This window comes from Dermacentor silvarum, chromosome 3 (assembly GCF_013339745.2).
Source record: "Dermacentor silvarum isolate Dsil-2018 chromosome 3, BIME_Dsil_1.4, whole genome shotgun sequence".
Lineage (NCBI taxonomy): Eukaryota > Metazoa > Arthropoda > Arachnida > Ixodida > Ixodidae > Dermacentor > Dermacentor silvarum.
In genome coordinates this window covers 54,039,882-54,050,773 of record NC_051156.1, presented here as the reverse complement: position 1 = coordinate 54,050,773, position 10,892 = coordinate 54,039,882, and positions in this window count along the sequence as shown.

Here is a 10,892-nt window from a genome sequence, read left to right as displayed (position 1 = left end):
GTATTTGCTGGAGTCCACTCTTACCGTTGTGCAAGGTACTTAAACAAGGATGCCTACGACATCCAAGAAGTGTTTTTAGGTTTTGTGCCAATTCAGGAGAAAAGTGGCTGGGCCCTCGCCGACACCATTATAACATTTCTGCGAGACTTTGGACATGCATCATCTTTGTGGCCAAGGTTACGATGCTGCCAGCTCGATGGTTGGTAAACCGAATGTTGTGCAAGCTGCCGTTCGCGAGAAATATCCAGCCGCACTATACGCACATTGCGCCAGCCAATCCCTCAACCTAGTTCGCTGTGCGGCGTGCTCCATCACAGATATCCGAAACTGTTTTCGAATGTTGAAGGCAACGTCGAACTTTTTCCGCAAATGTAACCGCTCAAACGTTTTACGAGAAATGATGAGAAATGTGAAACGCCCTGGGTGAAAAAGCGCGATGCAGTTCTTTCATTTATGAATCTGTTTGAACCGGTGATTGCGGCACCAGAGGAGATGAAATTAAACGGCAGTGGTGAAAGTCCAGTTCTGGCAAATAGTCTAGCGTTAGCACTTTTGTCACCGGCATTCCTTGTGAGCCTGTACGTGATGGAGCATGTGTTAGCGGTGACTGCCTCTGTCAAAGAAGCTGCACACCAGAAACGTCGACATGAGCGCCGCCATTGATGACGTAGATGTGATACAGCAGGCGATCGAAAATTACCGCAAGAATGCGAGTTCTTTATTCTCAAAAATATATGCACAAATACAGGAACTGGCAAAAAAACTGGATGTGGTAACCACTAGCCGACGAGCCGGTGTCCGACAGCAGGAGTGTTGCATCAGAAAATGGTGAGAAGTACGTGCCTCTGTCACGTAAGACGAATCGCTACGAAGACTCGTATTTCCGGAGAACTGTGTTCACTCCATTCATGGACCACGTATTAGCACAGTTACACCAATGGTTCAAAAAGCAGAGGGCAATCTAAAAGACTTTTATGTCATTGGACCAGCTGCAATACCACCATTTCAAGGTGATCGAGAAAAAGGAGTGCAAAATCTCCTGGCCGGTTTATTGCGATAGCAATTATATGGGCACTTCAACCGGATTTCTGCCATCAGTGTCGCCGTTGTCGTCGCCGTCGCCGTGAGGTTCCGTATAGACTCCAAGGGCGATAGAATCGTCGCCGCGCGCCGTATGCGCGAGTGAAAGCACGCGGGGGACACGCGCTATCACGGAGAGCGAACGCACAGTGGAAAGCAAACGCGACCCTCACATCAAATTTGCGCATTGTGAAGCGCTATCAATAGCTCAATACGAAGCCAACTCTGCCAAGGCGAGTTGAGCGGCCAGGGGTGAGCGCGCACTGGTAAGCGTGTGTGTGGTATGACCTTAAGTGTCACGTTGTTCGACGCTAATTGAGCGTTCAAAACTAGTCGCCATTATAGAAATCTAACAGCTACGACAGCAATAAGCAGGGTGGAAAAAGTTAAATTTTTACGCGAGCGGCCACGGCCGAGCGTGAGTCGGCTTCTTGCGGAATTACGTAATTCTTAACGAGGCTCAAAAGCAGATTTTCGTTTACTTCAGCCTGTTATTAAACGTCGTCAATAAATATACACAGTAACAGTATGAAGAAGCGCACTGATGTAAACACCCTTCTCGATTGATGTCAGCTATTGGCGATTAGCCACGTATGGGAATCTGCTATATAACGAAATAAAGCATCCAGGGCGCCAATTTGGTAGCGATGCCTTCCGCTCGATTATATGCCACTCTTATCTTTTACCGTTCCCGACCGGCTGATCGCTTTGACAACGCGGGCGGGACGTCGCTCTGACCACTGACAAAGCGCGAAAAGTGCGAAAAGGAATATCATCGGAGAAGAAATCGCTACAAAATCGTGGCCCAGGGGCGCTCTAACGTAAAATGATTCCAAACTGTTTTTTTTTTATTTATTTATTTTTATTCAAAATACCCCTAAAGGCCCTCGCGCAGGAGGGTATTACATAGGGGGTGTTCAATACAACAAAAAAATGTTATAAAGTGGGATTAGTCAAACGTGAAAAGAACAACGCATGAGCGAACACAAATATCACAATAATATTAGCTCCAATAACACAAAGATAGACATGGAAGAAGCAACAACAAACAAAGAGAGAACAATGTGTCGGAAGTTATACAATAAAAATAGCAATAGTTTTATTTTCACTTCACAACTTCCGTCATTATTAGTTCATGAAATTTAACAGAATCAATGACGGTGGCTATGTGTGATGGCAGTGCGTTCCAGTCAACGATTGTACGTGGAATGAATGATTGTGAATAGTTAAGGGAATGACACGCAAAACGCTTCACTTTGAAAGGATGGTCACGTCTGGGAAGGATGGCAACTGGTGAAGAAAAGAAGTCGTCATGAAGCAATGGGTGATGATAAAGTTTGTGAAACAGTGATAACCGTGAAACTGTGCGTCGTTGAGACAAGTCTGGCAGTTCTGCCCGAATTTTCAATGCTGAGACACTAGAATGACGGGAGTAGTCTGAAAAGATGAAGCGAACTGCGCGGTTTTGAAGTGATTCGATGTTGTTGATTATGTAAGCTTGGTAAGGGTCCCAAATGGCACATGCATACTCGATTTTAGGCCGTATTAGGGTGATGTAAGCAAGTTTACGTAGGTGCGATGGAGCATGCTTCAAGTTATGTTTTAAGAGACCTAGTGACCGGTTAGCAGATGCGAGTATGACGTTGATGTGATGATTCCAGGATAAGTCTGAACTAAGGTAAACACCAAGGTATTTGTAAGTAGTAGTAAGTTCAACTGCAGTATTATTTAAAGAGTACGAGGTGGCAATGCGATTAGGGCGTTTAGTGAAGGACATAAACTTAGTTTTAGAAGTATTAAGGCACATTAACCATTTAGAGCACCAAGAGGTGACGCAGTCCAGGTCAGCCTGGAGTGCCCGTTCATCATCTTTACATAAAATTTTGCGATAGATCACGCAGTCGTCCGCGAAGAGCCTGATTTGGGATAAAACTGTGTTAGGCAAGTCATTAATAAAAATTAAAAAGAGCAAGGGGCCCAGGACGCTGCCCTGAGGAACGCCTGAGTACACTTTCCCAAGGGATGAGGAACTGTTATTGACGGATGTGAATTGGACTCTTCTTGAAAGGAAATCTTTAATCCATGCGAGTACAAGCGGATGAATATTAACCTGTGTTAATTTGGTTAGCAACCTGTGATGAGGCACACGGTCAAAGGCTTTGGAAAAATCAAGAAAAATTGCGTCAGTTTGTATGCCAGCGTCAATGGAAGAATGTAAATCATGAACGAACCCAGCAAGTTGAGTGTCGCACGAGTAGCCCTTTCGAAAGCCGTGTTGATATTTGAAAATGATGTTATGCTCTTCCAGATAGTTAATTACCTGCGAGTGAATTATATGTTCGAGAAGTTTGCAAATGGTGCTAGTTAATGATATTGGCCTATAATTAAGTGGGGATGAACGATCACCAGATTTAAAGATGGGTGTTATTTTAGCGATTCTCCAGTCTTCAGGGATTGAACCAGACGACAAGCACTGCGTAAAGAGAGAAGATAAGATGCGATGAATGCCCTGAGCAACATTTTTTAGTATCTTGTTATTGAATCCAAGGTGATCAGATGCTGAAGTCGTTTTAAGTTTGCTGAGTAAGGAAAAGATACCGGCTTCGTCAATAACTATTTCGGGCATTGAGTTAACGGAAAAAGGGATTACAGTTGGCGATGACGTAACGTCCTCTCGAGTAAACACTGACAAAAAGAAATTATTTAGGACCTGCGCGCACTCGTCCTCGGGAATCGCGTCACCGGTAGCATTTGAAAGGGTGATGTGGGGATGATTACAAGGGTTTATTGTGCGCCAAAACTTTCTTGGGTTGTTGGTTAACATTGATGGCAGATCGTGAGTGAAAAAGTTACGGCGAGTTGATTTTAGCAGCGATTGGTACTGACTGTCACAAAATTTGTACCGGGACCAGGAAGCCGATTCTTTATTTTTATTAGCTTGCCTGTAAAGGCGTTTCTTTTTGTTATTAAGTCGCCGAAGCTGGTTATTAAACCAAGGAACTGTGTTAGTACATGTAATTGTTATGACGGGTACAAATTTGTTTATGAGGTCGGCAAATTTATTTTTAAACAAACTCCAGTTTACATCTACTGATCGGGTTTCATGATTGTCGAGAAACACTCCTGCGAAAGTAGACAATTCCTCGTTGATACGATCGTAGTTAGCTCTACCGTAACACCTAATTTGCTTTTTAGTAACGCTTTTTGAAATGGGTGAAAAGTTCAGGTTTCCTGTGATAATGGCGTGATCGGAAAGACCATCATGATGTACAATATCAGAACAAAGATTGGGATGGTTTGTTAAAATTAGGTCAAGGATGTTAGCCGAGGTTGAAGAACGTCGTGTGGGCTGACTGATTAATTGAAACAATGAGAAATCAAGGCAGATGTCCAGGAAAGCACGAGGCTCCGATTCCAAGGAAGCTTCAGATAAGGTAGACCAATCGATAGTGGGAAAATTAAAATCACCAAATATGACTAGCGTTGGATTAGAAAACTTCGATGATATCTCGACTAATACTCTGCGAAATTCGACTGTGAACATATTCATATCAGGGGGACGATAAACAGTACCAATAATTATGTTGGTAGCACCATTCTTCAAAGACACCCATGTAGACTCGAGATATGTATGAATGAAAATGGGAATAGCAATAAGGTCTTTACTAAGGCCAAGAAGAACACCCCCACCTCGGCGGTTTTCACGGTCGCAGCGATACAACTTAAATTCAGAGTCAGTGAGAAGGATGGAATGATCGGGAATGCTGTCATTTAGCCATGTTTCCGTTAGTGCGACGACCGATGCAGAGCATGAATCGACCAGTGAGGAAAGAGGCACGCTTTTGGGCACTACACTTCGGATATTAGTAAACAAAAAACTCGTAGTCATGTTCGTATTAAGATGTACGCGTGAGCAAAAATGCTGATTAGCCCTAGTAGTTGGGCGAAAGACTGCAGAGTGTCAATGGCTGTCGCTATTGCACGGTTTTGAAACAGGCTGAGAAACACGTACAGCGCATTCAGCTTCAGTGTCCCAGAAATACGTGTCATTGTTAATAGTAAGTTTGTTAAAGTTAAGGCGCACGCGGTCACCATCTTTCTTTACCGTTTTAGAGAACTGCCACAGCTTACGTCGGATATCTCGAACAGCTTCTGAGTAGTCACGGGAAACGCTGAATGTCGTGTTTTTCAGCTTGAAGCCGTTGGCCATGACTGTTTCAACTTCCTTTTCGTTGAACAGCTTAGCAATGATAGGCCTCGGTTTAATTGATTCCAATTTCTGCAATCAGCCTCCACGACTGGTCAGAACATTTTCGGTCCACTCCCAACTTCGCCTGCTTGTCACGCGACGAAAACCGCGATAGCTCCCCATCTGATATAACGTGTACACACACTGATTATGCATAATTAAACCACACTAAAGAAAAATAATCATTCCTGATTCGACGCCTTTTCCCCATTAGCCCTCTGCTATTGGTCCAAGGTTTTCTGGCTACACCCACTTCGCCTGTCTCTCACACGACCTCACAACACCACGAAAACTCACCACGTCAAAGTGACGTGTACGCGAAAGAAATGCCAAACAAAGCAAAATTTTTCTGAAAAGCCACAGACTGCCCTGTTCCGAAAGGAATAGAATTTGGCTGCCCACCGATCACACCCTCGCTACTCGCGCCTATCGGTGAGCATGTATTTATTTGCGCATAGGCGCCGACGACGGAGGGGCTCCGGGGCTTGAGCCCCCTCCGGAGTTCTCCCAGGCGGGCATAGCCCCCCCCCCCCCCCCCGCCCCTAAACTGTCATTACCGAGGTTCTGTTACCCACATACTTCAAGGATTCTTTTGTGTTGTCTCTACCTTTTCGCTTTTGTTGTCGCTAAAAGCTTCAGGCATCATTGTTGGTGCGGACGTGCGTGACATTTCATTTATACTTTCGCTTTATTTCGGCAAATCCTGACAGTATGAGGACAAGCGCATTAGAAGCACCAGCGGTGGCTACCTCATCCGCGTTTCATCTCTTCAACATTTAAAAAAAAATTCCGCTGAGAACACCATGCACAGACACAATATATTTAAATATATACACAGGACAAAGTTTTTTACATTTTTCTAAGGAGAAGGAGGTAGCCAACTAAATGGATAGTCTATGCCTATAGACAATGAATATGTTGATGTATGTTCACCTCACTTCAAATTACTTTGCGCGCTTCTTTGACCCCGAAAAAAACCTGCAGACTTCAGTGACCCCTTCGGTAGAGTCTTCTATAAATGGCGTGTGAAAAGCACGCGAGTCATATGTGTCTGAATATTGATTCTCTTTCCAGTAGGCAATGCTAACGACTGCCGTCGAAAAAAGAGAAAAAGATATTCTAATTATTGACAACATTTACGCATTAGGGATGGAAACATCGTCTCTTGCATGCAGAAGCCTTAAATACTCAGCAAATGTCTCAGCCTAAAGCCTCAGCAAACACTTCCAAAAAATATTGAAAGATTGCCTGTGGCAGATAGCCCAGTTCTAGTTCATGAGCTGGTATACTCGAAGAGGCAGATATTACTTGCACAAAAAATTGAAATGCATAATCGACTAACTAACAAAATTATTCAAATAAATTTTAGCTAATTACATTATGGCCCATGTTGCAATTTAAAAATTCTTGTGCAAGTAATGTCCGCCTCTTCGAGTAGACCAGCTCATGAACTAGAATTGGGCTATCTGCCACAGGAAACCTATAAAAATTTTTGAAAGTGTTCACTGAAACACCTTGTAATTCACTCAGTAACCGAAATGATGCCAAGCCGGATTCACTCGAAATCAGAATAAATATAAGTCTAGAAGTTATGCGCATCAGCGCTCATACTCGAACTAAAAGTACAAAAAAAAGAGTGCAGTTTGGCCGGAAGGCGAAGCAGTATTAGTGATAGCGAAGTAGAAGACATTTACACGAAGGAAGATTCTTACCGTGTAAATCCGTGTAAGGATCGCACCCGTGTAAGGGCCGCACCCCCAACTTGACATTCAATATTAAAAAAAAAGACATCCAACCGAGCAGCAATCGCGTTCCGTGCGCTGATTCTGATCGGGCTCAGCAGCTAATTGTCGCGCGCAGCGTACTTTCGCGCGTCGCTACTGGATGTCGAGAGGAGGCGATCGCAGAGGTTTACGGCGGATTTAATATTCGTAGTTGATAAAATGAGGACAAATGGCCCGGCCCTGTAAAAGGCCCGTCAATATCGCGACAGAAAAGTGTCGCCCTTACATGAGTCTATACGTTAGTTATAGTGGCCATATAAATTGTATTAAACATTCAACTAAATTAAAATAGAAAGCATATTGTATTGCACGGACCATGTAAACCTGTAAATACCTCACTGGATGACCTCGAGCACTTTCAGAACGCAAGCATTATGAAGAACGCCGGCAGCCGTGCGATTCACCGGGATTCCGAAAATTAGATTCATCACCATTATCTGCCCATTTTTATGTCCACTACAGACGGCCTCGGTCAGGGATCTGTCTGCAATAACCTCTGTTTCTTAACTCTGCAACACTATGGGTGCGGAAAGAGAGGCCAGCAAGGAAGACAGCGCGCATGAAGTTATCAGCCATCCCTGACCGCCATTTATCATTGAACCCACTAATGATTACTAACAATTAGATATGGCACGCGGGCCGCATAAACGTCAACTGCGCACAGTCATTCACAGCAACGGCAGCGCTAGAGGAGAAGACGCGTGCTCTCCTTCCCATTCGCGTTTGATTACGTGACCTACAACTAACCCGAGTATTGAGCGCATGGGAATTGAAATGATGCACATCAGCCGCGATCCTTTTCGGCTTACTGTTACGTGCTTTTTCCCGTACACAGTCGCAGCGAAAATTTGCCGGGATTGTCGAGATAGTTGTTTTCGCCATAAAGCAAGAAATAGAAAATTGGTAGGAAAGGGTATATAAAGAATTATATATATAGAAGTGCTTGCGCATAAAGCAAGACAAATCATTGTTAGCAAAGGGTATACACACACAAACACACACACACACACACACACACACACACACACATATATATATATATATATATATATATATATATATATATATATATATATATTATTACGATAGCATCGAAAGATATTGAAGAGACGAGCCGCCGCGCGAAAGACGACGAAGTGTGTCTGTGCTCTTGGTGCGAGCGATTGTGGGCCTGGCTGTCTGGCTTCTGTGTAAATGGCCTGTAAATAGCCTCTTTCGTCTGTGTCCTTCCACACGTAAGATTCTGGTGGAGGTTAGCGATCCCCGTCCTCACCACGGAACTCCGAAGTGGTCGGTACATCGAGCTTGTCACCATGCCCCCCGGTGACGAGACCGCCTCTGCAACGGCTTCGGCTCACCCGACTACGCCTATCGTCACGGTTGCCCAACATCGCGACCCTGGTGTGTTCTCTGGCCTGGAGGGACAGGATGTTGACGAGTGGATCAAGCTATATGAACACGCCAGTGCTAATAATAGGTGGGACCCAACGATTATGCTCGCCAATGTCATCTTTTATCTCGGCGGCACCCCACGCGTGTGGCACCAAACGCATGACGACGAGTTCACCAGTTGGGACACTTTCAAAGAACAGCTTCGGGAACTGTTCGGCGACCCTCTTGGGCGCAAGGTTGCCGCGAGGAAGGCTCTTGCGTCTCGTGTGCAGACCTCTACAGAGCCGTATGTTTCATACATCCTCGACGTCTTGGCTCTATGCCGCAAAGCTGACGATAATATGTCCGAAGCAGATAAAGTGGCCCATGTGCTAAAAGGCATTGCCGACGACGCTTTCAATTTGCTTGTTTTTGGCAACGTCTCGACTGTCGACGCCATCATAAAAGAATGCCGTCGCCTTGAACACGCTAAGAGCCGCCGCATCACACCCCACATCACGCGGCTACCCAACACTGCTCCTACGTCGACATGTGAGGGTCGACCGCGTCAGGCCTCCACCTGTGACGACGTAACCCGTATTGTTCGTCGCGAGCTCGAGGCTGCCTGTTCCTCAGCTTTCTCCTCGACGCCTCCTGATCCGCCAGCTACCACGATTGCGATGATTCAGGCCGTCGTCAGACAGGAATTTGAAAACATGGGTCTGAACTCCGTGTGTTCAACGTCTCAACCTAGCGTTCCCCAGTTCTCTAGTGGCCCTCCTCGCCCTCGGCAGTCCCTTTCTGCCACATCTCGCCGCAACCCGGCCGAATGGCGTACCCCTGATGACAGGCCGATCTGCTTCCACTGCTGTCGCATCGGCCACGTCGCTCGTCACTGCCGCAACCGATGGCCACCTCCTCCTCGGTCATACGCCACCGCTTATCCCCGCACCTTCGGACCTTCTGTTCCCTCTGCCTCCCGCCATGAACCCACTGTCGCTGATGCCCCTGCTCCGAACCTTCGCTACAGCCGCTCGCCCTCACCTCGACGCCACCAGTCTCGTTCGCCCCAACCCCGTCGATTTTCGTCGCCGCCTATCGCATCCCGGATGCCGCCGGAAAACTAGACACTGCAGCTTCTGGAGGTGAAGCTGCGTTGTCGACCCTGCCCTCAAATCCTCTGCTCACGTTGCCTACGAACCAAAACCTTCTTGACGTTGACGTCGACGGCTATCCTGTCACTGCACTGATCGATACAGGGGTCCATATTTCAATTATGAATGCTGCCTTCCGACGACGACTCAGAAAGCTCCTCACCGTCCGCGTCGCGGATGGCGGTACTGTCCCTATCGTCGGCATGTGTACGGCACGTGTCTGCATCGCCGGCCGCCACACTCCTGTCCTCTTCACCGTGCTTGCTCATTGCCCCCACGACCTAATTCTCGGACTCGATTTTCTTTCTGCACATTCTGCTCTTATTGACTGCTCTGCCAGCACCCTTCGCCTTGAGTTGCCGATTCTCGCAGAACCTCCTGATGAACCCCAGTGCCGCTTACGCCCCAAAGGCTTTATTCGCCTACCACCAAAGTCAATAGCCTATATTGAACTGTTGTCTTCCCCACCTGTTCCTGATGGCGAGTACCTCGTCACTCCTCTGCCCGACATTTCACTACAGTATGACGTCACCGTGCCTCACAGTATTCTTACCATTACTAATAACTGCACTCGCATGCCTATCTTCAACTTTGGATTGGCAAAACAAATTCTCCCGTAAGGTATTTGCCTTGCCAACGTTTACTGCCTCGGCGACCATCAAGTGGCAGCTTTATCAACCGATGGTTCTTCCGAGCTTGGCGTGCCCCTCGCGCCCGCCTCGGGCGCCGATCCCAACATAAAGAAAATGGTTGCGCGGACCTGTCCTCTACTCAGGCTGAAGACCTTTCCAAAGTGTTATCGGCCTACAGAGATATTTTCGACTTCGACGAAATATTTCGACTTCGACGCCCTTTAGGCCAGACGCTCGCGGTCAAGCATCGGATTCCTACTGGCGATGCTACGCCTATTCACCGACGACCATATCGCGTTTCTGCGTCGGAACGCCGAGTAATTCAAAATGAAGTGACCAAAATGCTAGATAACGACATCATTGAGCCTTCTTCGAGTCCCTGGGCGTCACCTGTGGTGTTGGTTAAGAAGAAGGACGGCACGTGGCGCTTCTGTGTAGACTACCGCCATTTGAACCAAATTACTAAGAAAGACGTCTACCCACTCCCACGAATCGACGACGCCCTTGACTGCCTTCAGGGTTCCAGCTATTTCTCTTCTATTGATCTTCGCTCTGGATACTGGCAGATTGCTGTCGACGACATGGACAGAGAAAAAAACCGCGTTCGTAACACCTGATGGCC